A 27,461-nucleotide genomic window follows, 5' to 3' on the forward strand; every position below is an offset into this window, starting at 1 on the left:
CTCTGCAAGTCATTTTTTAAATTTCATTCACAGGCTGTGGGCGTCACCAGCATTTTCCAATCCTTATGCAACAGAGTGGCTTGCAATGCCTTTTCAGAGACATTGCAAGCACATTGTTGTAGGCCTGGATTCACATATAGGCCAGAGTAGGTAAAGACAGCATATTTCCTTCCTTGAGGCCCTCAGTGAACAACAAGCAAGTAGCTTGATGTCAGATTTATTGAATTCATGGAATTTACATCCCCCAGCTGCCATAGTAGGATTTGAACTCATGTCTGTGGATCATTAATCCAGACCTCTGGATTATTAGTCCAGTAACATGACCACCATGCTACCGTACTCCTATTTCTTGTTTAAATTTACTACCTTAATGTAAGCACCTTAGCTCATACTACTTACGATTTTCAATCTAATATGGTGGCACTATATGGCTTTTATCCAAACAAACAAATGTTGAAATTGTTAACAAGACTCTCATTTTGAAAAGCAATTTAGGAGTTATTGAACAGCCCATAAATACTGTCTACTCAAATATAAACATTGCATTGATTGCACAAAGTGTTTTTGGCAGCTCTTGATCGTTCTTTCTGTAATTGTCCTTTACAAATGCACTTTCTGAACATTACCAACAGGGAGCAGCTCTTAACTCAAAGTACTAGAGACTTTCAGAAACGCTGTGAACAAAGAAGTTGTCATTGTATTAGGTGGCCTTTTGTTCTATTTTCTTCCCTCTTTTTGGATTACACTAACACTTGGTGAGCTATTGTTCTGTGGGCATTAACAGCATCATGGTGCCTTGACTAAGTGGCCATTTGCTGTGTATGAGGCTAAGTGCCAGAAGATCATTCAGCCATGAAAAACATCAGCAATGGTTAAAAGTGTTCGCGCCATATAGACGAACACTGTCACAGCAGCAGAATTTTCTCATCAGTGACCAGGAATGAGGTCTCTGGCTGAATTTTTTTTCCTGTTTCACAGATGAGGAGCCTTGAGTTTACTTGTATTGGGAGCAGCTCAGAGAAGGTTCACTCGGCTAATTCCTGGGATGAAGGGGTTGCCTTATGAGGGAAGGTTGAGCAGGTTGGGCGTATACTCAACGAAGTTTAGAAAAATGAGATGTACCATGCGATTTAAGCACACAAACTACATGAAGGTTATGGAACAAGGCTTGTTAGTCCACTGGCATCAAGGCTGTATAAACTCTCAAGGGAAAGCTCAACTTCGAGAAGCAAACTATTTACAGAGAATACTCACTGCTGGTGACACAGACCTCTGCCCTATTCGTGGTCTCGGCTCCTCAACACAGCAAATGGCTAGTATGCAGGTCCAGCAGGTAATTAGGAAAGCTAATAGAATGTTATCGTTTATTATGAGGGGAATTGATTACAAAAGTTGGGAGGTTATGCTTCAGTTATACAGGACACTGGTGAGACCACATCTGGAGTACTGTGTACAGTCTTTGTCTCCTTATTTAAGGAAGGATGTAATGCGTTAGAAGCAGTTCAGAGAAGGTTTACTAGACTAATACCTGGAATGGGCGTGTTGTCCTATAGGGAAAGGTTGGACAGGCCAGACTTGTATCCACTGGAGTTTAGCAGAGTAAGAGGCGACTTGATTGAAACTTTTAAGATCCTGAGGGGTCTTGACAGGGTGGATGTGGAGAGGATGTTTCCTCTAGTGGGAGAATCTAGAACTAGGGGTCATGGTTTAAAAATAAGGGGTCGCGCATTTAAGACAGAGATTAGGAGAAAATTTTTCTCTCAGAGGGGCATGAGTTTTTGAAACTCTCTTCTTCAAAAGGAAGTGGAAGCAAAATCTTTGAATATTTTTAAGGCAGAGCTAGATAGATTCTTGATAAACGAGGGGGTCAAAGGTTATTGAGGATAGGCGGGAATGTGGAATGGAAATAACAATCAGATCAACCATGATTTTATTGAATGGTGGAGCAGGCTCGAGGGGCCGAGTGGCCTACTGCTACTCCTAATTTGTATGTAACACTGTGACTCACCGGTCTTGAACTGCTGCTCCAGCTCCTGGTTGCAGTCCTGCTCTCCTCCCTCTCCGGGAGGCTTCACAGATTCAGAGGTGCTGTCAGCTGATCTGACTAGTTCTCCAATTTCTCTTCTTGGCTCTTTAGCCACCCTCAGGGGCTTCAAGCTACACTATTAATGGCCTTTGGCTCTTGGCACTCACAATTCCTAGAATTGTCCTTGCTGCTTTCTCCCTTGCCTCAAGGCATTTAGCTCTGCCCCTCAGCTTGTCAAAGACACTGCTCCCTGCAGTGAGGGGCCCACAGTGGCCAACAAGATCCCTTGCCCTGCCCCACTATTGTCACTGCTGGAGGCCCCAATACAGAGCGGTGGCCTAATTGAAACATATAAGATTCTAAAGGGTCTTGACAGGATAGATGCTGAGAGAATGTTTCCCTTTGTGGGGCTGAATCTAGAGCTGGAGGCACAGTTTAAAAATAAGGGTTCTCCCATTTAAGACTGAAATGAGGAGCGATTTCTTCTCCCAGAGGGCTGTTAATCTTTGAAATTCTTTTCCCTGGGGAGAATGCAGGCTGAGCCGTTGAATATATTCAAGACTGAGCTGGATTTTTGATCAACAAGGGAGTCGAGGGTTATGGAGGCAGGCAAGAAAGGCCACAATCAGATCAGCTATGATCTTATTGAATGGCAGAGCAGGCCCGATAGGCTGAATGGCCTAGCCCCCCCCTCCTGTATCTTATGACCTCATGATAATCGTGGTGCCCATTGTTTCTCCTGTTACCGTCAGCTGATTTAGCTAAGACCTGGCACCTCTCTGCCACCTGACTCAGCAGTAGCTGAGTTGTAGATTTGAGCCCACTTATGAAGCTTTAGCACATAATTTAAGAGGACGCTTTTGTGCTTTCCTAAGAATGTGCTGTACTGCCAGAAGTGCCGTATTTTGGATGAGATTTTAAACCAAGGCCCCTTCTTCCCTCTCAGTGAACAGAAAGATCCCAAAGTGAGGGAGGGGGAAGGGAGGTGGGGAGAGGGAGGAGGGAGGGTGGGGGAAGAGAAGGGAAGGGGGAGGGAGGGAGAAGGGAAGGGGAGGGGGTGGGAGGGAAAGGGAGAGAGAGGGGGAGGAAGGAGGCGGGGGGGAATGGGGAGGAGGAGGGAGTGAGAGTGGGGAGGGAGGGAGAGGGAGGGAAAGAGGGTGTGGGAAGTATTTGCTGTTCATAGGCACTAATAATTTATTTTTAAACCATTAGCTCAAGACGTGATGTTACAAGTTAGTAATGAGATATTTTATCATGTGATAAAGAAGTATATTATAAAAAGTAATGTAACTGGAATAAGTGGCAGGCTTTAAGAGTCTGTCTTCACATGATTTGTGATATCATCTGAATCCCTCAGCTGCAGTATAACCTTGTAACTTACTCCAACCTTAATTACGGTTTGTACATTTGTGGTATTCTCCTATCTTAAATTACAATGCAGATTAAGACCAAAACTAAAGAGAACAAAATGCTGTTGGTTTCAGTTACATTTAAACAAGTTATGGCTTAGTTTAACTTGTATAAATGATAAATAATAAAGAAAAAGTTTGGCCTTTATATTGATTCTTTCATAGAATGTGAGCATCACTGGCAAGGTCAGCATTTGTCACCTACCCCAAACTGAGTGACTTCTAGGCTATTTCAGAGGGCAATTGAGTGTCAACCACATTGTTGTGGGTCTGGAGTCACATGTAGGCCAGACCACATGAGGACAGCAGATTTCCTTCCCTAAAGGGCCAGATGGGGTTTTACAACAATGGACGATAATTTCATATTCCGGATTTACTAATTGAATTAAAGTTCCTCTAGCTATCATGGTGGAATTTGAACCCATGTCCCCAGAGTATTAACCTGGGCTTCTGGATTACTGGTCCAGTGACATTACCACTCTACCATGATCTCCCCTGGGCATCTTATACTTGCCTCATGACATTGCAAAGAATTCCCCATCAATTAATTATTTTTTGTAGTGCACCCATTGTCGTGTTAGCAAACATGGCCATGAATTTGGGCACAGTAAGACCCCACAAACAGCAGTGAGATATGAATGACCACTTTTTTTTTTGTGTTCGAGGAAGTAATATTAAACAGGACACCAGCAGAATGCACTGCTCCATTCAATTAGGAGTATGCAATCTTCTTGTTTATGTATACCAGATTAGACAACCTGAGTTTCAAGACTGATTCAAAAAACTGCATTGTATGGAACTGTGCTACATTTCCTACAATATATCCTTAAATCTTTATGTAGGGCTTAAGCCACAGCCTCCTGATCTGGAGGCAGAAAATCTACAAATTTAGCAAAAATGAACACTTAACTGACAACTGATGAGGGTAGAACCATTAAACAAAAATAGCTTCTTAGAAATGCAGTTTTTAAAAGTAAGCTTACCAAAAAGATAATTAATGTCATTTTGAGATATCATTTTCAATAAAGGACTCTCCTTTCACAAAAATGTGTTTACTTATGTGTCCTTTGTAATACCATACAGTGAGGATAGACAGGCCACCTCCTTCATGTTGTTGCAGGTTTCACAATTAGCTACTGAGAAGTTCGAAAAAGTGGCTCGAGAAACGCATTTTCTGATTTATTTTATTTGCTTCTTCTGTCCAGAGAAGCACCTGTGCTTTGCTTACCACCCTGTTCCCATAGCACCATCCACGATGTGATACTCAATGAGTTAGGAAATTGGAAATCTGCATCCTATCACTCCTTGGCAGAGAGCAATACAGCCTCTCATTTGGAATTGAATAGTTTTTGATAGTTGCAGCTTTATGAAAGCTGATCAAAGAATGAAAACTTAATGCTCCAGATGGTATTTGCACTTGACCAGTCGGCTTCAAACACATGATGTAACAAAGCTTGGTTACAGACAAAATACTTTGTGAGAAAGTGTTTTCTTTTCAAGGTCACTTACACTCAGCTCACCCTGCAGAAGATGATTAATGTTTTTCCTGAACTCCTGCTTCTTACCTACACCATCATTTCCTGTTGACCTTAAGAAGAAATTCAGTTCTCTCACTCTGTACTTTGGTACCCCATGATCCCTAGGCATAGTTTGCTGATACTATCTGAAGTGCCGGGTATCAGAACTTACAGGGTTATGGACAAAAAAACTGGGGTTTGGGACTAAACACACCTGCTCTTTCAAAGAGCCAGTGCAGGCACAATGGGCTGAGTGGCCTCCTTCTGTGCTTTAACTTTCTGCGATTCTGTGAACTTCCCAAATGTAGAAAATATCAGGAAACAAGTCAGATTACCTCCCTCTCCTGTAACCTTTCAGTGAATTATTAAAAAGGGCATCGTCTTAAATATCTCAGTGGTTAAATGCAGGGCCAGTATGACATTGTAACGAGAATAGAAAATGCTGGAAATAGTCAGCAGGTCCAGCAGCATCTGTGCAAAGGGAAATGGAGTTAGTGTTTCAGGTCAATAACCTTTCATTAGAACATTATAAATTGTTCTTTCTCCTTGAGTATTATCCACCTCCTTTCAAGACTGCAGTCATTGGCCACCTTGTCAAAAAAAACTAGCTTCACCCTCACTGTCCCTGTAAACTATTATCCCTTCTTCAACCTTCCTTTCCTCCCCAGATTCCTTTACTGTGTTGTCGCCTCACAAATGGGAGACCATTTTCTCTCAACTCCACATTCCAATCTCTCCGATCCTCCCCTAGGATTAAAGCAAATGTAATGAAATGGCATCAACAGTGACAATACAGGGGCGCACTATTCTTCCTCATCTTCTTTGGCCTCTCCACAGGTTTAGATAAGGCTGACTACACCACCTTCCTCCCAGCGCAGATCCCAAAGCGGTTCACACCCAATTACGCACTTTTGAAGCCTTGTCATCATTGTAATGTAGGAAACATGGCAACTAACAGCACCTCCTGCAAATAGTAACATGAAAATGACCAGATCACGATTTTAGTGATGTTGGTTGAGGGATAAATGTTGTCCAGGGCACCAGGGAGAACTCCCCTCCCCTTCTTTGAAATAGTGCCATGCTGCCTTTTACAAAGGGCAGTTTAACGGCACCTCCGACAGTGCAACTTAGCCTCAGCACTGCAGTTGGATATCAGCTAATGTTATGTGATCAAATCTCTGGAGTGGGGCTCTGAGGGAAAGGCGCTACCACTGAGCCAAGGCTGATGCCTGTTCCCCCGGATCTTTTGCTACCTACTGCTATTGCAGATGAGCAAACTTCAAAGCACATCAAGACCTAGTGTTAGACAGGGGGAGACCTTGTGGAAAGGTTTCTACTTTCCCATGACAATACGAGCACGTGAAAAATCTAAAGAACAACGCCTACTTGTTGGCAGTACTGTTACACTGTTGAATGTTGGTGCTTGAACTCATTTCCCCAATGTAGTTGTACCACTATGGGGCAACCAAGCAGTCAATAACAGTTTTGCTGCTTCCGAGACCCCACACACATTTCAATTGTTTCGACCCAACAAAGCAGAAATGAGTATTTCAGTTGCATTTTATTTTGTGAACATCTTTTATCAGGACGTTGAAGCCAATTAACATAGCCATTACTTTACAAGCAATTTGAGAAATTAGCCTAAATAGCTTGCAAATTTTGCTTCTAAATTGTTTCCAGTAACGGCTTTACTCTCTGTTGAATTCCCAAACTATCATACTCCTTTTTGCCCAAGGCTGCACACGTCGGTTCATTCGCTTTGCCCAACAAGTTCCTGTTTCTCAGCATTTCCCATTGCTGTATAATCAGACAATTAGAAAATCGGCATCTACGTGGAAAGACAAAAGAAAGGTTTGCATTTAGATTGTGTCCCATCACATCTCTTAGAAATGCCTCAGAATGCTTCTCATATGATAAATTACTTTTGAAATACAGTGATTGTTCTCTGTCATCAAGAACAATAACTTGCACTTACACATTGCACTTGATATCGCAAAACATTCAAAAGCACATGTTAGCAATCCCTTAATAATTTTGTACATAAAATCCCACTAACAGAGCAGGTGAGTGACCAGTTAATTTGTTTTTCAAGTGTGTTCTCTGCATTCCTCCAATTCTGGCCTGAAATGCATCCCCGATTTTAATCGCTTCACCATTGTCTGCCATACCTTCAATTGCCTGGACCCTAAGTTCTACAATGCTACCTTTAAACTGCTCTGCCTTTCCATCATTCCCTCCTTTTTAAGATGCTCCTTAAACTTACATCATTTGTCCTAATATCCTGCTGTGAAATTTTGTTCGATAACACTCCTGGGAAACACCTTGGGATGTTGTACTGTGTTAAAGGTGCTATCTAAATGCAAGTTTTTGATGGTTTAATCGAGGGAAGAATGTAAGAAAGGACATTCAGAAAACCTACTGCTCTTTTATGAATAGTATCAGATGATTTTTAGCATTCACTCAACCTAGAACTAATAAATGGGGTTTTGTCACAACCAAAGAATGACATTGATTGATTTCACAAAAAAAAAGCACTGGTCTTTTGGATCTCTATCTTGCTGTATTCTCTCTTCTTGTACTGTATCTAGCCCTGATAGAATGTGGAATTAAAAACAGAAAACTTTAAAAATGTAGTGACTCTTCATGTCGTATGTACATTTCCTCTCTTTCCCCCCACCCCCCCCCGCAATGCATTTTACATCTAAATTGATAACGAATATCATACATCTATAACAGGCAGGTTAAAGATGAGCCCTGGATAAATTTGTTCAGCAAATAGTTGAATAATTACCAGCTCCAATTCTTAGTCTGTGCTGTTTTAATTGATTTCAGCTAGCATCACGCTGGGGAGATACAGTTGAGGTCAGCATCGCAAGGTCATTTGAAAATTGACCAGGTTTCTGGGTCTCCTTTCTAAAACACTGCAAGCATTCCAGCTGCCTTTCTGGAAGTGTATGCCAATAGAAGACAGGACTGGGCTCATCAGTCGTGCTCCCAAAACTGAAAACCTTGCCATTGTTCGCAGGTGGTAGTGTGTGTTACATTTCACTCAGGAAGTCCAGGTTGCTGTGGCAACATGCGCTTTTTTACATGCATGTTGTGGTCTGGAGCTGTGGAAATTGATGTTAGAAGCACTAACATTCCTTCCATCACATGGCTGACCAGGAATCTCTTTCCAAACTTACCACCTGCCATTGATATTCAACCTGTTTGGACACATTACGAATGCATCTTCCTTGGCCATCAAGTCCCGGAGTGGGACTCGAACCTGGTGCTTCTGGCTCAGAAGGACAGACATGAGCCACTGTACCACAGGACCTTCTCATTGTTTGCTATTGGAGATCAAATGTGAATATTAACCCCTTGTTCAAGTAGAAACAGTTCCTACTCTTGTGGAATGGTTCTCCAGAAAGTTATAAGAATCTAAATAAGAACATAAGAACTAGGAGCAGGAGTAGGCAATTCAGCCCCTCGAGCCTGCCCCGCCATTCAATACGATCATGGCTGATCTAATTTCGGCCTCAACTCCAATTTCCCACCATCTCCCCATAACCTTTCAACCCGTTACTAATTTAAAATCTGTCTATCTCCTCCTTAAATTTATTCAGTGTCCCGGCATCCACTGCACTCTGAGGTAGTGAATTGCACAGATTCACGACCCTTTGAGAAAAGTAATTCCTCCTCATCTCTGATTTAAATCTATCATCCCTTAGCCTAAAACTAGGCCTCTCGCTCTAGAATGCCCCACAAGGGGAAACATCTGCTCCACGTCTATTTTGTCTATCTCCCTTAGCATCTTATATACCTCAATAAGATCTCCTCTCATCCTTCTAAACTCTAGTGAGTAAAGGCCTAAAGTGCTCAATATCTCCTCATAAGAGAAGTCCTGCATCTCTGGAATCAATCTAGTGAACCTCCTCTGAACCGTCTCCAATGCAACTACATCCTTCCTCAAGTAAGGGGACCAAAACTGTGAACAGTACTCCAGGTGCGGTCTCACCAATGCCTTGTATAGTTGCAACAACACTTCCCTATTTTTATACTCTATTCCTTTAGCAATAAATGCCAAAATTCCATTTGCTTTCCTTACTACCTTCTGAACCTGCATACTAGCTTTCAGCGATTCATGTACGAGGACACCCAGATCCCTCTGCACTGAAGCATTCTGAAGTTTCTCTCCATTTAAATAATAAGTCGCTTTTTTATTCTTCCGACCAAATGGATAACCTCACACAAACAAATGTTTTAAAGGGGGCTTTTTTTTACGAAAGAGATGTTTCCTGTTGATTGTATAATACTTGTGCGTTATGGTTTAAAGCAAATTTATATTTTAAGGGCATTGTCATCCAAACGTTTATGCTTAAAATCTTAAATATCAACAGTTAAACAGAGTTTGCTTTTATCTAAAATTTGAAAATGGGGTTTGTTGCTTTTGATGCAAAACATTACACTTGCGTTCAGAACATTTTTCATAAAAGAAAATGACACCTTTAATAGCTCAATTAATAAAGGAGGAAAATGTGCTAAGGCGCTTCACAAAAAATGTGCTTAAAAATGCTGAACCAATGCAGAAGAGATCAGTGAGTTGGTTTTAAAGGAGGATCAGTCTAAGAAGAGAGAGACCTGGACAGGCAAAGAGGGTTTGCGGAGGAAATTTGAGAAAGAGAACCCTTGGCACCTGAAGGTGTGATTGCCAGGAGTGACAGGATAGGAGGGCAGATGCAAGGGGAAAGAATCCTCTACAATGCCAGCTAGCATGTGGGTCAGGAAGGGAAGTTGGCAAATCAGGAGATTCATGGAAGCGATATCAAAGGCAGCAAAACACATTTGTGCAGATATGATAATCTTGCCAAGAAGGCATGGCAAGATGGGGCTTCAGGTTTGAGATAGAAGGGGAACATGGGGCAGTTCAGCTTGGTGGACGAGGAAAAGGAGGGGAGGCAACTGAACAGGAAATCTCCATCTTGCTGAGAGTATTCCACTTTGTTAAAGGTGAGGGTGGAGGGGAGAGGTGTTTATGTGCATACATGCTGGTAAAGAAAAGGATCCTGAAATTACCTTTGCACTGAAGATAGTCCTAGATCAGTGGGCAGATTTGGCAGAGGAACGTGAGGCCTGACAAACCTTGATGTGACTCCACCACATCTGCTGTTGTCAGTTTTACACAGCTTTTCTTTCCTATTTTCCCCATTTCTCTTTTGAAGGCTGTCCTATGCAATGGTATGGCTCCATTTGTGCTAGCACCCCTGTAGCATTTGCTTTGCATTGTGCTTATTGAAGGTAGAAGCAGAAAGGTTCAGTTAAAAAGACTAGACTAAAGGTATGGAATGCCAGAAAGGTGCAGATGTGACCAATGGAAGAACAAAAAAAGCCCAAGTCTAGGTTTCACATCAGAAATTGAATATCTAGTTTTTTGTTTTACAATCAATATTCCCTTTTTATTCTCCAAGTCCCAGTTTGGCACTCTCACCTCTTATATTCAAGACACAGTACAGGCTTGGGCACATAATCTAAGCTGACACTTCAGCAGAGCACTAAAGGAATGGTATATAGGTACTGTCTTTTGGATGTAATGATAAACATGGCACTTCAGATGGATGTAAAAGATGCTATGGTATTATTTCAAACAACAACTATTATATAACACCTTTAAGGTAATAAAAGGTCCCAAGGTACTTCATAGCAGCGTTATAAAACAAAGTATGACACTGAGCCACATAAAGAGATATTAGGTCAAATGACCAAAAGTTTGGTCAAAAAGGTAGGTTTTAGGGAGTGTCTTAAATGAGGAAAGCAGCGTAGAGAGAGACGGAGAGATATAGGGAGGGTATTCTGGTGCTTGGGACCAAGGCAACCACCAATGGTGGAGCAATTAAAGTCAGGGATGTTCCTGGGGCCAGAATTAGAAGGGCACCAATATCTCAGAGGGTTGTGAGGTGGAGAAGATTACAAGATAGCAAGGGGCCAGGCCATGAAACGATTTCAAATCAAGGATGACCGTTTTACAATCAAGACATTGCTTGACCGGGAGGGAGGTCAGTGAGCACAGGGGTGATAGGGGAATGGGACTTGCTGCAAATTAAGACACCGTCAGCAGAGTTTCCAAGAGGGTAAACTGTGGGAAACCAGCCAGGAGTGCATTTGAATACTTGTATCTAGGAGTAACAAAGGCACGAATGTGGGCTTCTGTTCATTCAGTACTGGCAGTACTATAGGCAGTCTGATACTTTAACAACAGTGGAGGAGTCGAGAGAGATGGTCATAAGATAGAGCTGGGTGTCATCAGCATTCACGTGAAAACTAACTCTGTGTCTTCGGATAATTTCTCCGAGGGCTGCATGTAGATGAGAAGTTGAAGTGGGCCAAGGATAGATCCTTTTTTTCTATTAGCTCATGGCCCATCCCTAGTTGCTCTTGAACTGAGTGGTTTGCTAGGCCATTTCAGGGGGCAGTTAAGAGTCTGGAGTCACATGTAGGCCAAACCAGGTAAGGACAGCAGATTTAGTGAACCAGATGGGTTTTTTTTAACACCAATCGTTTCAGAGTCATCATCCAGATCTTTTATTAAATTCAAATTTCACCATCTGCCGTGGTGCCAGTGTATTACCCTGGGTCTCTGGATTACCAATCCAGCGGCAATACCACTACACTACCACCTCCCATGGAGGGACATTAGAGGTAATGGTGCTTAAGCAGAAAGAGAAGCCATTGCAAGTGATTCCTTGGCTATGATTATATAAATGAGAATAGAACCAGGTGAGAACAGTCTCGCCTATCTGGATGACAATGTAGAGGCATTTGAGGAGGATGGTGTGATCAACCATGTCAAAAGTTACAGACAGGTCAAAGATGGAAAGTTTATCTTTGTCATTTGTGACTTTGATAAGAGCAGTTTCAATACTGTGGCAGGGCAAGAAACCTGATGTAGAGATTCAAACGTGGAGTTCCGGGAAAGATGGGAACAGATTTGCAAGGTGACAACATGTTCAAGTATGTTGGAGAGGAATGAAGGTTGGAGATGGGTCGGTAGTTTGCAAAGATAATGGGGTCAAAAGTTGTTTTTTTTAAGTTAAGGGGTGATGTTGGCAGATTTAAAGGGGAGAGGGACAACACCTGAAGAAAGAGAACCATTAACAATATCGGCTAACATAGGGGCCAGGAGGAGAAGTTGGGCGCTCAGCATTTTAGTGGCAAATAGATTGAAGAAACAGGAGGTGGGTCGCGAAAACTATATGAGCTCAGAGAAGGCATGCAGAGAGATAGGGGAGAAACTAGAGAAAGATATAAGTTCAGGGCTAGGACAGAGAGAGCATTAAAAAATGTTTGGCCAGGTGGACTAGTGAAAGGGAGGAATGTGGCAGAGGCAGCTGATTGGATTAGTGACAAAGAAGTCCATGAGCTCCTTGCACTTTGTTGGAGGTGAGGGTGGAGTGGACAGGGGGTTAAGAAGATGGTTCACAGTAGAGAAAAGAAGCTGGGGGTTATCTTTGCATTTCGAGGATGATCCTGGAGTAGTGAGCCGTTTTAGCAGACAAGAGCAGAACCCAATAGTGTTTTAAATGGCCTTATCTGTAATTGATTGGATGGGACTAGCAACACCATGTGAGGTGGCAAGTTCAAGGGGGTGACCGTGAATATGTGTTGGGGAGTTTACATGGAGTGACAGATTTAGGGAGGATTAGATGGCAGTGAGGGTCAAGGAGAACAGTGAATTCTTTTGATACCCTGTCTAACATTCTTCCCTCAAAAAGCACCATCAAAATAATTGGTCCTTCACTGATTTGTTGTTTGTGGAGCTTTGGGCAAGTGGGCTGCCACATTTGTTTATCTTACTGCAATGACTACATTTTGAAAGTAATTGACTGCAACTCTTGTGGAATATAAACGCTAACATCTGTTAGTTGGGCCGAAAGGCTTGCCTCTGTGCTGTATATTCTATGTAACAACTTTGACAAACCCTGAGAATGTGATAAGGTTCTATAAAATATCAGCTATTTCTTCATTTCTTAGCACTCAAATTCCCATTGCAGCTTCAGGAATGCCTTACCTGGTGGATGTGCCATTATTACTATCACTGGAATCTCCATTAGAGATGGAAGCACATTATTCCAATCTACATACTGCTTTCCCTGCACTCCATCCATTTAAATAGGCACCATTAGTTTGTTTTACTTACAATGCTTTACAACGAGGACAGATATCTTCTGCTTCCTGCAGTAAGGCTTCAGCCTTTTCTTTAAAGTTGCACACAATGGTTGATCTAAGAATTCCACCCATTGACTTCTTGCCAGTTCAAATAACCAGGTGCTGAGATGAATTGTTGCTGTGTAAGGGTCTTAGTTTTAACCATCCCCCTTCTGAAAACAAAGAACAGCAGGGGGAAGGGGTACTGAGAGCCTCAGCTCAACATTCACTGGGGTATTTTTTCCTTTGAATATATTTAAAGGCTTTGTTAGGCCACATTGTGGAATACTCTTGGTAACCAAGAGTAAACTTCCATTTTCACTGTTCAGCTTGCTCATTAATGTCATGGCTCTAATTGATTTAGTTGAAATTGATTGTTTTGGGATATTCTGTCATTTATTGGGCTATGTAGCATCCCACATTTTCTTGGTAAATGAAGTTTGGACCGTCATTTTAGGCATGATACAACTCAGGTTCTATCAACAAGTTAGAGAATAATTTTTAGCATTGTTTGTTCATGTGCAATCTAACTGCACCAATTTTTGTTTTGGCATTAACTGAGAAGTCAATACATCTTTCATTACAAAAAATGTGGATCGTCATCCCTATTGATTTGCACTCTGCAGGATAATGAGTCAAACTGTGAGCATACTCAGAGGGTGGAGTACCCAGTAAACACTGGAAGCTTTAAGGGAATTAGAGCTTTAATTTTCATTGTTTTGAAGTGAAAGAAGGTCTCAGTCAACTCAGGTTGCCCGGTGACCGAATAGAGGAAAGAAACTGCAGCTGTAAAATTTCCAACTGAAACCTTGCACTTTGACCATTTAGTACGACCTGCTTCTCTTTTATGATGTCAGTTTTTTTCCCTTGAGTAAGAAGATCAAAGATTTCTGCTTCTTGAAAGGTTAGTACAGCACAAACTGTATCCCTGTATGTAACAGTCAGCAGTTGTTTCTGGTTGTGCAAAGGTAGCAAATTTTGATGATGAAGTCCATTTCTTTCTTCAGACTCTCTTGTTTTGAATTCTTTATTTGTGATACTTTTACTATAGAGATAGACCAGTAGCTGTCTAGTTCATTTAAAAGAGCACAATTCCTGAGACCCACTGTGTATCAGTGTGGAATTTGCTAAGACAGCTCGGGATTGTTGCAGACTGCTGAAGCAATCATCAATTTACCCATTAACTTTTGTTTCATGCACCCTCTTTTTGAGAGGCAGCAAGTTTATCTAAATTTATTATAGAGAAGTCTTTGTTTTCAAAGTGCTGCCTGTCTAGAGGCTTCAGTCAAAACCCATTTATGAGCTTGCTCAACTTTGAATGTTGATTGGTTTAAGTTTATGGGATCTCTTGGAAGCTTGTATTGGTCACCAGATGTCCTTGTAACTGAAGTGGAGGATTTTAAAAAAAGTTGTGTAGCATTTGCTTGTTTGATGTAGCCGATAAAATTTGGGAAATTGACTGCCCTGAAGGCTATCGCAAGTAACTGTGAGGACAGCCATCATTTGGTAATAGGCCACATCCTATTGAGCCTTTGGGGTGAAGGGCAAAAAGATAGATTCAGTGAACTTCAATTGCTTTAGGTGAAAATGTTAATTGTGTTTCCTCAATCCCGATTAGTAGTTATTTGTTTCTGACCCTTGAAGACGAACCATTGACTTAACTGCTTTGTTGCTTGGGAGTGCAGATTTAAGACTTTGCTATTTAACCCCTTAAGTGCATAATATTTTTTTACCACAATGTAAATCGGAAGTGGTTTGTGCTTCCTTTGGCTCCATTAGTAAGCAATAAATAAAAATTAACTTAAATTCTTATATTCTTAACTGTAGTGATTGAAATTTGTTGAATTGGGTTTAAAAACTGGATTTCTGACACAGAGATAAGACCATCTTAAAATGGAAAATGTTCCTGTCTCTGGGGGAATACAGTATGTCCATTTGTAGTGAATATTCCATCATTTTAAGATGTATAGGCATTAATGGACATCAGGGGTTTGATTGCTACATGCAGTTGATGGGTAATGGTGGCCACATTGAAGAATTAAACAACTATAACATAATCACCGCACATTCAAACCTGGCGGTGCTACAGAATATCACTCTATAAGTTTCCGATTAGACCATCCATTTATATTGTAAATCTGGGGTTAAAGACAGTCCCTTTGTTCCAGGATAAGGTCTGGCTATGAAATTGGATTTATGCTGCAACTACAGCATTAGTGTTTCCCATTGGGACTTCTAAGGGCCGGATTTTCACGACCAAGGCAGGTGGCTTGAGTTGGGAAATTTCCTCACTTGGCAGACCTGCCACCGTTTAAAGGGCCCCATTAGGTGTAATTTTCCCTCCGAGCATGTGAGGCCCCTGACTCAATTTGCTCTATTGGTGGATTCTGTAAGACCAGCAAACTTTAAGTTTCTTTTTGACTTTCACTTGGGACTGTAGGAGAAATTTGGACTATAGGAGGTTTCTCCTACTCTCTCCAAACTTCACTAGATATATGAATGAACCCAATCTCTACAAAACAATTCCCAATCACATACCTCTCCTTACCATCTCGGTGGTTTTTCATTATGACCTTCTGCCCAGCACTAAATCCTCAAAGTTTGATGCCTGTTATATCATGACTCATCTTTGATTTGTCATGCTTTTCTTTTACTTTGCTATTGACATCAGGCTTAAGCAAACTAAACTTTGTCCTCGGAACGTGCTTAAACATTAACTTGTAAGGTGAGAAACCTGTTATAGACTGTGGGCTTATTCTGTAAGAGAACGGAAAATTGTCTAGCCTGTCTCAAAGTGAAACATGGGAATCACTGCCTAGCTTGTCACTGAGCGAATACTTCTGCAAAGACCTCTTCACAACCTGTATGCTTCATCCTGCAGCACCATTCAATCTAGACTGGTGTGGTGGTATTAGATTGAGTTTGATTCCATTCTTACACAGAAATACTTCAAACTCTTCTGACAAACTGTGAACCATTATCTGACACCAACACCTCAGGCAACCCATAAATTTCAAACAAACTTCTCAAAACCTCAGCAGTTTTGGCATTTGTGGTATTGGGCATAGAATCAACATTTATCCACTTGCTATAGCTATCGACCAACCCAAAGTACTCTTTCCTTTCCACGACAAAGAAATCAACATGTACTCGTCCCCATGTTTTTCTTGTGTTTGGCCATGGATGAAAGGGACCTTGGTTGGACCATTTCTCATCCTGAGATATACCACAACTTTCCACCAACTCTTTAATATCTCTATCTACCTTTGGATACCAAAAATAACTCCTTGCTGCTGCTTTCTAATGGACTATCCCCGTGTGCTCTTGATGACGTTCGTCTAACAGTCTATCTCTAAACCTTGATGGAATAATGACTCTTAAATCCCTTAGGAGACAGCCTTGATCTATACTAATTTCATTTCTATTTGTGATATATGCCTGCAATTTCTCATCATCACACTCTTTAGGCCAGCCATTCATGACATAATTTAACACTTTACTGAGCGCCACATCCTTGCGAGTTTCTTCACTTATTTCCCTAACAGACACTGGCAAGTCATTTGGGTATGTAAAATAATTAAGAGTAACTCAGTGGCCAAAAATCAATCAGTTTTCACAGGAAGTCACAGAAGAACACCCGCATTAGCATGATCTGCTGACTTATGACATTTAATATCGTACTGATGGCTAATTTCATCACTTGATCCTCCTTGCTCAGTTTTGTGCTCTCAGTGAACTTGGCTGCCATGCTTTATACCTTGCTGAAATCCAGTGGACCTCCCCTCCCAGCTCAGGAAAAGAATGCTCTTGTAATTTGCAACTATCTCTTTCTGCTGTTTCCATGGCTGTGACCTCATCGCAAGCCTCCTTCCATGTCAGTTTATTGCCTTTTCTCAAAACCTTGGCCTGGATTGTATTGTCCTTTAGGCCTCCTGCAAACATGTCTTGAGGTTGATTTCTAAGGTCACGCCATACCCACCATGATGAGAGAGTTTCTTTAATTTGAGAATGTAACCTGTAACAGTCTAACTTGGCAACTGCTTCCTTTCACAGAATGCAATTCTCAGGGCAATCTCATTCTTAGTCGTACCATAATATGAGTCCAGAATTTCATTAATTTCAACAATTTCCGTAATATCAGGATCTCATGGGAAACATTTGTTTAACACCCCTTCAAAAGCATCTGGCCCCATCATGGTGAGGAAAACATTTGCTTTATCCTCATCTCCTATTTTATTCACTTTCAACCAAATGTGGAACCTTGGTTTGCTCATAATTCTACCTGTCTTCATTGTTAGGGTTGAATTCCTTCATTGTATCTCCAACTATGTATTCAGTGCATGTTCCCAATTAGGTATTGTGCTGCCTCTGTTCCTAAAAATGATGTGCACATATGGAACAATCTTTCAACTCACTCAAACATCCTGTAAATCAACTTTAGAAGTTTCAAGGCAGTGTGTCCCAATGTTCTTCAATCCTTAATTTCTCAAATGAAGTGTCAAAAAAAATTCCATCCTTTCCAGGTCACCATCTTTCTGTTATATGTTGCATTGAGTAAGACTAACACCTGCTCAACTGCAGGCAGCCATTATTGAATAAACTTTATTTCCACCTCCCCAACAGAGAGGGCAATATGGCAAAACAATCTTGATCTTGTACTATACCACACATTCAAAGCAGTAAAATCTCCTCAAGTAGTGAATCTGTTATTGAAAGCAAACACAATTCTTTTCAGTAGCCACATCAAAGAAACCTAACCCTTTAATTGTGTCTTTAAACTGTCAATCAAAATGTCAACTCCGAAGCCCCTGGTGAAATAATTGAAACTTTTGAAACTCAGCCAAGCGCACATAATGACAGAATTACAGCTCTTGGAAAATTATCAGCAAAGAACTCTATTGAGACTGTGGAGCAAGTGGTCATGTATTTTTTGCTAACTTACACCAGAAGGCCTGTCAATCAAAGCAGTCCAGCAGATGTTTTTAAACTCCCACTGACAGCTTAATCCTATTTTTTCCCCAAGCTTGAAGAGGAGGCGATCTAAAAATCCTCAGATTGCTACACCCAAACAGACCATGTCCATTCTTCACGAGCATTTACATCTATTCCATAACTTCATGGCTCCCACACTGTGGTTAAGGCTCTTGGAATATCCAAAATGGTGTCTGTTTGAACTCAGCACTAAGTTCAAATGGCCCTGCTGAGTTTGGGTTTCCTGTCTGTGTGAATCAAGCTCCGCCCCCTTCACCTGCCGCCATCCGGCTCCCAGCCCCACTTTTAAATGCCCGTAGAGTCCTCCCAATTCCACAAAAATCCAGCCCTAATTACACTGTAAATGATCCTGGTTTTGCTTTTCCTAAATACTCAACAACCTAAAGTATAACGATATTTGGTTACTTATTTGTTGATTTATTTCCCGTTCTACTCTTGAAGTTACTATTGAGGAGGATCAGTTCCATGACGCAGGCAGCTGTTGAATATCTGGAACATTCTTCTTGTAAAAATCTACACAACAAGTGGCAAATGAGTCGTGCTTAGATCAGGAGCCACTGGCCCAGGACGGGAACCCTGTCTGATGGCTTTCCAACACTTTGACATCACTCCTACAATCCCCACCCCCTCATTCCCCACCAACACCAGGGGCTAAAGTCAATTGAATCAGTTTACTGTCATCCTGGGTGAGATGCATTTACTTAGCACAAATCAGAGGTTGAACCTTGGACCATTGTCGTCTTATGGTTTAGCACAACAACTCGTGTATCGACTCATTGCAACATCTGGGAAGTTTGTATAAAGATGCTACGTTGATATATTGTGGGCCAGATAAGCAGAAAATGTAGCTGAAGCCAGTTGGAAGTGCACTGATTAAAATAAATTGTTGGCATCTGCAAAACAGTTGAAAACATCAGTTTGGTTCCTATAAATGCTCTTTAGGAGAAGCATGTTTTTGACTGTAGAAAATATTGGGTGATTTGCCAGTTACAGTTCAGATGGTATGTCCTTGATCACTATACAAAAATCTTCACTCCTGATACAGTAAATGAATTGACCTGCTTTCTTTAGTCAGAGACAGTGGATTCAAGTGCCGTTCCAGGACACGAGCACAAAAACCAAGGCTGGCACTCCAATGTAGTACTGAGGGAATACTGCACTATCGGAAATTACGTGTTTTGGGCAAGGTGTTAAACTGAGGCCCCATCTGCCTTCTTGAGAGGGACGTAGAAGATTCCATGGCATTATTTCAAAGAAGAGCAGCTGAATTCTCCCCAGTGGAGAGAAGAGTGGTTCTAAGACTAGTGTTTTAAACTGAAGCAAGGGCAATTATGAGGGTATGAAGACAGCTGGATAAAGTGAACTGGAAAATTAGGCTAAGGGATCGACCAGCAGAGGTGCAATGCCTGACACTTAAGGAGATATTTCATAACACTTAGCAAAGATACATTCCAGTGAGAAAGAAAGATTCTGGGAGAAGGGCCCACCATCTGTGGCTAACTAAGAAAGTTAAAGATAGTATCAAGTTGAAAGAAAATGTGTACAATTCCATGAAGGTTAGTGGCAGGTCAGAAGATTGGACAGAGTATACAAAATAGCAAAGAATGACAAAAAAAACAATGAAGAAGAAATTAGAATATGAGAGAAAGCTAGCTAGAATTATAAAAACAGATAGGAAGAGTTTTTACAGGTATTTAAAAGGGAAAAGAGTAACTGAAGTGAGTATTGGTCCTCTAGAGAGTGAGTCTGAGGAATTAATCATCGAAAATAAGGAAACGGCAAATGAATTGAACAGATATTTTGCATCTGTCTTCACTGTAGAAAACACAAATATAATCCCAGAAATACTTGTCAATCAAGAGGTGAAAGGGAGGGAGGGGCTTAAAGAAATTCCAATCACCAGGTAAAGGGTACTGAGATAATTATTAGAACTAAAAGCTGACAACTCACCAGGGCCCGATGGACTTCATCCTAGGGTCTTAAAATAAGTGGCTGCTGAGATAGTAGACGCATTGGTTTTAATTTTCCAAAACTCCCTAGATTCTGGAAAGGTCACATCAGCTTGAGAAAATTCCATCAGGTTATGAACTTCTATTCAAGAAAGATGGGAGACAAAAAGCAGGAAACTACAGGCCAGTTAGCTTAACATTTTTCATAGGGAAATTGATGGAATCTGTTATTAAGGAGGAAATGTCGGACAAGCAGGCTCATGAGGCCAAATGGCCTACTCCTGCTCCTAATTCATATGTTAGTGTCCTGACCAATAACTATCTCTTAATCAACATCACACAAACAAGCCATTGCCTTCGGCTTACACTTCAAACTTTGTTCTCCAGCCACTGATTCCATTCCCCTCCCTGGTCACTGTCTGAGGCTGAGCCAGACAGTTTGCAACATCAACGTCCTTTTTGAGACCTGACCTGGGTTTCCATGTCCATATCCTCTCCCCCACCAAGGCCGCCTACTTATACCTCTGTAATGTTATGCATCTTCCCCTCTGTCTCAGCTTATCCGCTGCTGAAGCCCTCACCCTGCTTTTGTTACCTCTGGATTCAACTTTTCCAGTGTCCTCCTGGCTGGCCTTCCGTCTTCCACCCTCTGAAAACATGAGTTCATTTGAAACTCTGCAGGCTCACAACTCATTATAATTTTAGTGCAAATTTTAAGCATTAACTTTATTTGATCAGCTATTATGGGCCAGATTTTCATTTCAACACGGGTAGTTTGAGTCAGGAAATTTACTGACCCGTTGGACCCGCCTCAGTAGAAGATGCACTGTCAGACTCAATTTTGGCACTGGGTGTGTGGGTGCGGGATAGAGTTTGGGCCTGCCACCCCCGGAAGCAGGTTGGAGGCAGCCACAGGGTGGCTGAGTGCTGAGGCGGGCTGGTTGGAAGGCTCGATCCCAGTTCGTTGAGTTACATTTTAGGCCCTCTAGCCTTCACCCCTCACCCCCCCCCACCCACTCCCCATGTCAACTCCATGCCCCCCTGCCAACCTAATATCAGCTCATGCCTGCCGCTCACCCCCATGACCCTTTATAGCCCCCGTGCCAGCTCAGTACCAAATCACGCTGCTCGCCCACTCCAATGGATCTGCACACCCTCCATGTCAATTCATGGCACTTCCATGGCCATTCACCCAGCATACACTATCTACAGGACCAATGAATCTTATAGCAACAATGCCATGTGTGAAAATGCTTAGAGAAAAAAAGACCCATTCATAATCCTTTGAAAAAAATCTGATGTTCCTGCAATGCTCTAAAAGCGTCAATCAAACAGACTATTAAAGTCTCAATAACAGAAGCTTTAAGCACTCCGCACCTCTTAACCTTGTGCAAATAAACATCAAGACATTGACAGAAGAGATTACTGAAAGAACAACTTATTATAACCACGTAAAGATGTCAGTCAAGCAAAGTCACCAGTTCTGTTTAGCTGTGTAAACAACCTTCCACTCAGGATGTTTAGGTCAGCGTTCGGATGTGATTGATGGGTCCGGGATCGGCCGGGGAACAGACTGCCGACTGCGATTGGCCCCTGACCACGATTTTAGCGTGAAGCGCGTGCTGAAATACTCAGCGCTGCCGGGGTGTGGGGATGGTGGGAGGAGGGTGAGCACTGATGTCGGCGTGGGCGAGCGTTGACAGAAAGCTTCTTGAAGGCAGAGAGCTGCCTCAGGGAGCTGAAGAGTTTAAAACCAATAAATAAAGTTTTTAAAATCCAGAAAAAGATTTCCATGCATCACAATCAGTCACCTGAATATATACATGATGAAAATTCTGCCCCTACATTTTTATTTTTAAATTTAATAACGAAAACCTTGTCCCGCCCTTTGATGAGGTTTCATGAAAAATGCAAAGTCTGCCCGGCTGATTCGCCCGTCCGCCAACCGTAAGGACCACGAAAAATCGGAGACAATTACAACTTTAATTGCACTAATTGGCCTCTTAATTGTCAGCGGTCGCACTTCCGACTTTTGCATGCGCCCACCGACCGAAATATCGCGCAAGCGCGGGATGACGTCAGGACACTTGCCCAACGACATCCCGTGCAATTTCGCACCTAATCGGCTCGGGCGCGCACCTGCTCGCCAACCTAAAAATTCTGCCCATATTCCTGAATCCAGGTTTTGGCCAGAATTTTCCAGCACCCCCCCCCCCCCCCCCGGGGATGGCAGGTTCCCCCATGGCAAGGCCAGCGAGCCATTGAAACCTCCATTCACATCAATGGGACCGGAAGACCCCGCCGGCATAAAGGGCTGGAAAATCCTGGCCTATGGTTCATGCCTCCTCTGAGATCCGGGAACAATGGGGGTTGGAGAAGCTTGCCCAACTCCGTGAAAATTCTGGGGGTAGGAGATGCCTATCTAACGTTGCAACGGAGCCGACCAAGTCAGGAATGCATGGTGCGGGCTCGCTAGCTGTGCTCTTATTCCACACCAGCGAATTGGGGGCGGGAAGCGTGGAATCAGGTCCCATCCGCCATGGTTAAAGTGCCTCATGGTCGGAGGCATGAAAATCCGGTCCTGTCAGTTTATTAAAGCTAAATGTGACCTTCCCTCATGCATTTACAGTAACCATATCTTCTCCTGTGTTATTTTTTTCCCAGTTAATTGTATGTTGCCATAGTCTGGATTCAGGAACCTTTTGAAAGGTAACTTCAAAATGCCCCCACCATGCCAACTCAATGCCAAATCATGCCCAGACCCAACCCCCATGGCCCCTTATAGCCAACCTGGGCAGAGAGCCTAGACCCATAAAAGGATTATATAAGTGGAAGGTTGTTTACGCAGCTAAACAGAACTGTTGGCTTTGCTAGACTGACATCTTTATGTGGTCATAATAAGTTTGTTATTTCAGTAATCCCTTATGTCAATGCCTCGGTGTTTATTTGCACAAGATTTAGAGGCAAGATGTGAACTTGAATGATCAAAATTAAGGTTGATGTCATAGGTGCCAATCAGAGACTGGACAATGCCCTGATAACAAAATGTAAAATTACAGCATTTAGTGCTCCTTGATTAAGATATAACTTTGCTTTCTTGGAATGTAGTGCATGAGTTTCTTGGAGTATTTATATTGTTCCAGCTATAACAATTGTAATTTCCTCAGTAGAAATGCCTATTGGATCATTGCGTCATAATGTTTGGGTTTCCATATAAAATTACTTTTGTGTCGCAGTTGTAACCACTAATTTCCTCAGTAGGTATTGCCTATGGAATTATGGCAGCCTAATATTTTGATTCCTGTACAGTGATAAACTTTTGTTGCAACTGGTGTAATTTCTCCAGCAGCCACTAACTGCTGTATAGTATTACATCCGTACCATTTGCTAAACTTGACGCTATCTTCAGTGTTTGCCCCCATCAGTTAATGATGTCATTAAACCGGCATGTAGTTTGGGCTGGTATCCAGTCTGTAATTGTTATTCAGTAAATTATGTGCACACAGTTGAGGGGGAAAGTTGTGTGTGAGCTTGAACATCAGAGAAGTCTGGCTTGGATCAAACAACCGGGAATTATAATAAATGTCCACCCAGATTCTTGGCAGTGAAGCAAATCCTTTCCAATAGGCGTTTGACAGTACAGGAGACGTACATAGTGAGCTGCTGTTTCTTTTTGATTTCACTGGGCTATTCCAGCAGCCGTTAGTCTAACCGTCAGACTGCATCCTGAAGCTGTGAAACAATGTGTAAGGAACCTGTGAAACTTTGACTACAATCAGCAGCATTTTATATTAATTTACAGCTACATGAAGAATACAGTAAGAACTTTATGTGCTTGCATAAAATAATTGATCTCATTATACACTTGGAGCATGCTTCCAATGGTTCTCAGAAGGAAATGCATTTAAAGATGACACTCCTCAGGTAAGTAAACAGTTTATATTAATGTACCTTGTTTAACAATGTGTTTATATTAGTGTGCATATAATTTAGATAATTGCAACTAAATTACACTTTTATAACCGCACAATATTTTTTTAAAAAGCGTTATTAACTGTAATTATGCAATCGAGCTGAGCAAACGCTTTTTATAGAACTGTTTTGTTTCATTGCCATAGAAATTGAATTTACAGGAGGAAAACAGTATTTTTTTTGGTGATGGCTTGTATTTTAGCAATTACACAGAAGCAAAGATCAATATTTATGGCAGTTACCACACATGGCGGGGCTGAGGGAATCTGTTGTACAGCATTTGGCTGCACAAGTCGCCTGAACAAGTAACAGTGTGATGTCCCCTTAAGTGCTGGTATGTCCTGCTACTTGGACAGATGTGAATACCAGACCAAGTTCACATATTTTGTGAGGGATTCACACCACAGGTGTAGCGGCATCACTATTTTGCAACAATACTTGCCAAAGATAGACTTCTTTGCTCATGTTAATATTACAGTGGAGCCCAAACTACTGTTAATTAACTCTAGAGAGAGAAAAAAATAAATGTGGGAATGCAGCGTAAAATGTGGTGTGTAATTCTCTCCTCTGCTCCAATTTCATACTTGCTGCTTCACAGAAGCTACTTTTGACCTTGGGCACAGGTTTCGTATTAAGTTCTAGTTTTAAGATCTTGCCAGCAGCAGCAGGCTGTCAGTGCTGTACCTCTGCCTATTAAGTTTAATATCAGAATAGATGTTGGATGTTCTCCCAACTGGCTCCTTGGGCAATATGTGTCATTTTGGGTGGGACTAAGTTGTACAGTCTTGAAATAGTCAAAGTTCACTGAATTAACTAATCTTAGGCAGGGCAACACTGCATAATAGTTTGCCCCTTTGAGCATTGGTTGGGAAATGGGATAAAAAAATCAGCCAGGGTTCCTGGTTCTAATTATGATCTAGTAATCGCCACGGGACAATGCATTTCTGAGCATCACATAAGCATGGGATCAGGCTTGGTTGCGACCCACCCATGGTTGAACAGCTGACCAACAGCAGGCTTCTGTGCAGACACTGAAGCATGATCATTTGGGTGAGGTAGAGGGGAACTGCTGTCCCATGTGGAATCTTACCCTGGGAAACAAAGAATGACAATTGGTGGGAGGATCCTGCAGAGCTAATTTTCAATCCTGGCTGTTCACGGGCATCTTTCTGAGTTGACATATATGCCAGATTTTCCTGTCAGAGGCTGGAATCTAGTGGATGGAACTAATCCCATGTTCCGTTCCCACCTCCATCTCAAGACTGCCGGGCCCTAAATACCCTGGAGGTATTAGGTCTGAGGTGGAAATGGAGGGAGGCTGAGTCCAGAGCAGGCAGGTTAAAAGGCCTGCCTCATTTCCCAAATAAAACCTCGTCTTTTGATGCAGTGCTCCTGATGCAATCAATGGCTCACCTATGTACAGTTGAATGTTCTGGCCACTTTAAAGTGTCTCCTCACCCTCACCTCCCTTACCCATTATTCACAGAACTCACAAGCTCTATTATAATTGTTGGAAGCTGTTGAATAGCCCATAAAACTCCACAAGGAAACAAACAAACTTTAGAACTGCTATCTCAACAGATTTCTAGAATGAATACATAAAATCAATGGGAAAATATTAAACATTGCTATTATACTAGACTGCCCTTTCAGTAGTGTGAAATGTACTCTACTTTTTTTTATTCATTCATGGGCGGCTCTGGATTGCCCATCCTTAATGTCCTTGGTGGTGTGGTGAGCTACCTTCTTGAACCACTGCAGTCCATGTGGTGTAGGCACACTCACAGTGATGTTAGGGAGGGTGTTCCAGGATTTTGACCCATAAACGGTGAAGGAACAGCAATATAGTTCCAAGTCAAGATGGTGAGTGGCTTAGGTGGTGTTTTTCCCATGTATCTGCTGCCCTTGTCCTTCCAGATGGTAGCAGCATGAGTTTGGAAAGTGCTGCCTAAGGAGCCTTGGTGAGTTCCTGCATCTTGTAGATAGTACACACTGCTGCCACTATGCGTCGGTGGTGGAAGGAGTGAATGTTTACAGATGGGGTGCCAATTAAGTGGACTGCTTTGTCCTGGATGATATCAAGATTCTTGAGTGCTATTGGAGCTGTGCTCATCCAGGCAAGTGGAGAGTATTCCATCACACTCCTGACTTGTGCCTTGTAGATGGTGGACAGTACTTTGGGATTCAGGAGGTGAGTTACTCGCCACAGGATTTCTAGCCTTGGACCTACTCTTGTAGCCACAGTGTTTATATGGCTAGTCCAGTTCAATTCCTAGTCAATGGTAACCCCAGGATGTTGATAGTAGAGGATTCAGCGATGATAATGCCATTGAATGTCAAGGGGCGATGGTTATTCTCTCTTGTTGGAGATGGCCATTGCCTGGCACTTGTGTGGTTTGAATGTTACTTGCCACTTGTCAGCCCAAGCCTGGGAATTGTCTAGGTCTTGCTGCACTTGGACATGGACTGCTTCAGTATCTGTGGAATTGCGAATGGTGCTGAACATTGTGCATTATCAGTGAACATCCCTACTCCTGACCTTCTGATGGAAGGAAGGTCATTGATAAAGCAGTTGAAGATGATTGGGCTGAGGACACTAACCTGAGGATGTCCTGGAACTGAGATGATTGACCTCTAACAACCACAACCATCTTCCTTTCTGCTAGGTGTGACTCCAGCCAGCGGAGATTTTTCCTTCTGATTCCCATTGACTCCAGTTTTGCTAGGGCTCCCTGATGCTACACTCGGTCAAATGCTGCTTTGATGTCAAGGGTAGTCATTCTCACCTCACCTCTGAGTTCTGTGCTTTTGTCCATGTTTGAACCAAGCCTATAAAGAGGTCAGGAGCTGAGTGACCCTGGCAGAACACAAACTGAGCGTCAGTATGCAGGTTATTGCTAAGAAGTGCCACTTGAAAGTACAGTTGACGACCCCTTCCAACACTTTACTAATCAAGAGTGGACTGATGGGGCGTAATTGGCCTGGTTGGTTTTGTCCTACATTTTGTGTACAGAACGTACCTGGTCAATTTTCCACATTGCCTGTACATGCCAATGTTGTAGCTACAATCAGCTTGGCTAGGGATGCAGCAAGTTCTGGAGCGCAAGTTCTGGAGCACAAGTCTGCAGTATTATTGCCAGAATATTGTCAGGCCCAATAGCCTTTGCACTATCCAGTGCCTTCAGCCAGTTCTTGATATCACGTGGAGTGTATTGAATTGGCTGAAGGCTGGCATCTGTGATGCTGGGGACCTCTGGAGGAGGCCGCAGTGGATCAGCCGCTCAGCAGTTCTGACTGAAGACTGTTGCAAATGCTTATGTTTTGCACAGTTGTGCTGGGCTCCCCCATCATTGAGGATGGGGATATTTGTGGAGCCTCCTCCTCCAATGAGTGGTTTAATTGTCCACCACCA

The 27,461-nt window shown here is 42.3% G+C and overlaps 1 protein-coding gene and 1 long non-coding RNA gene across 4 annotated transcripts in view; one reads left to right on the forward strand and one right to left on the reverse strand.

Annotated features, from left to right (window-relative positions):
* Positions 1 to 27,461, forward strand: part of nav2a (neuron navigator 2a) — a 465,240-nt gene that overhangs the window by 180,462 nt on the left and 257,317 nt on the right. The gene's annotated exons all lie outside the window — the stretch shown is intronic.
* LOC144685004 (uncharacterized) lies at positions 6,503 to 26,594 on the reverse strand. The gene is made up of 3 exons (XR_013577604.1): positions 26,582 to 26,594; positions 8,138 to 8,284; positions 6,503 to 6,780 (listed from the first exon to the last, which is right to left on the reverse strand). It is a non-coding gene; the product is annotated as an uncharacterized LOC144685004 (long non-coding RNA).

Source organism: Cetorhinus maximus, chromosome 9 (genome assembly GCF_964194155.1).
Source record: "Cetorhinus maximus chromosome 9, sCetMax3.hap1.1, whole genome shotgun sequence".
Taxonomy (NCBI): Eukaryota; Metazoa; Chordata; class Chondrichthyes; order Lamniformes; family Cetorhinidae; genus Cetorhinus; species Cetorhinus maximus.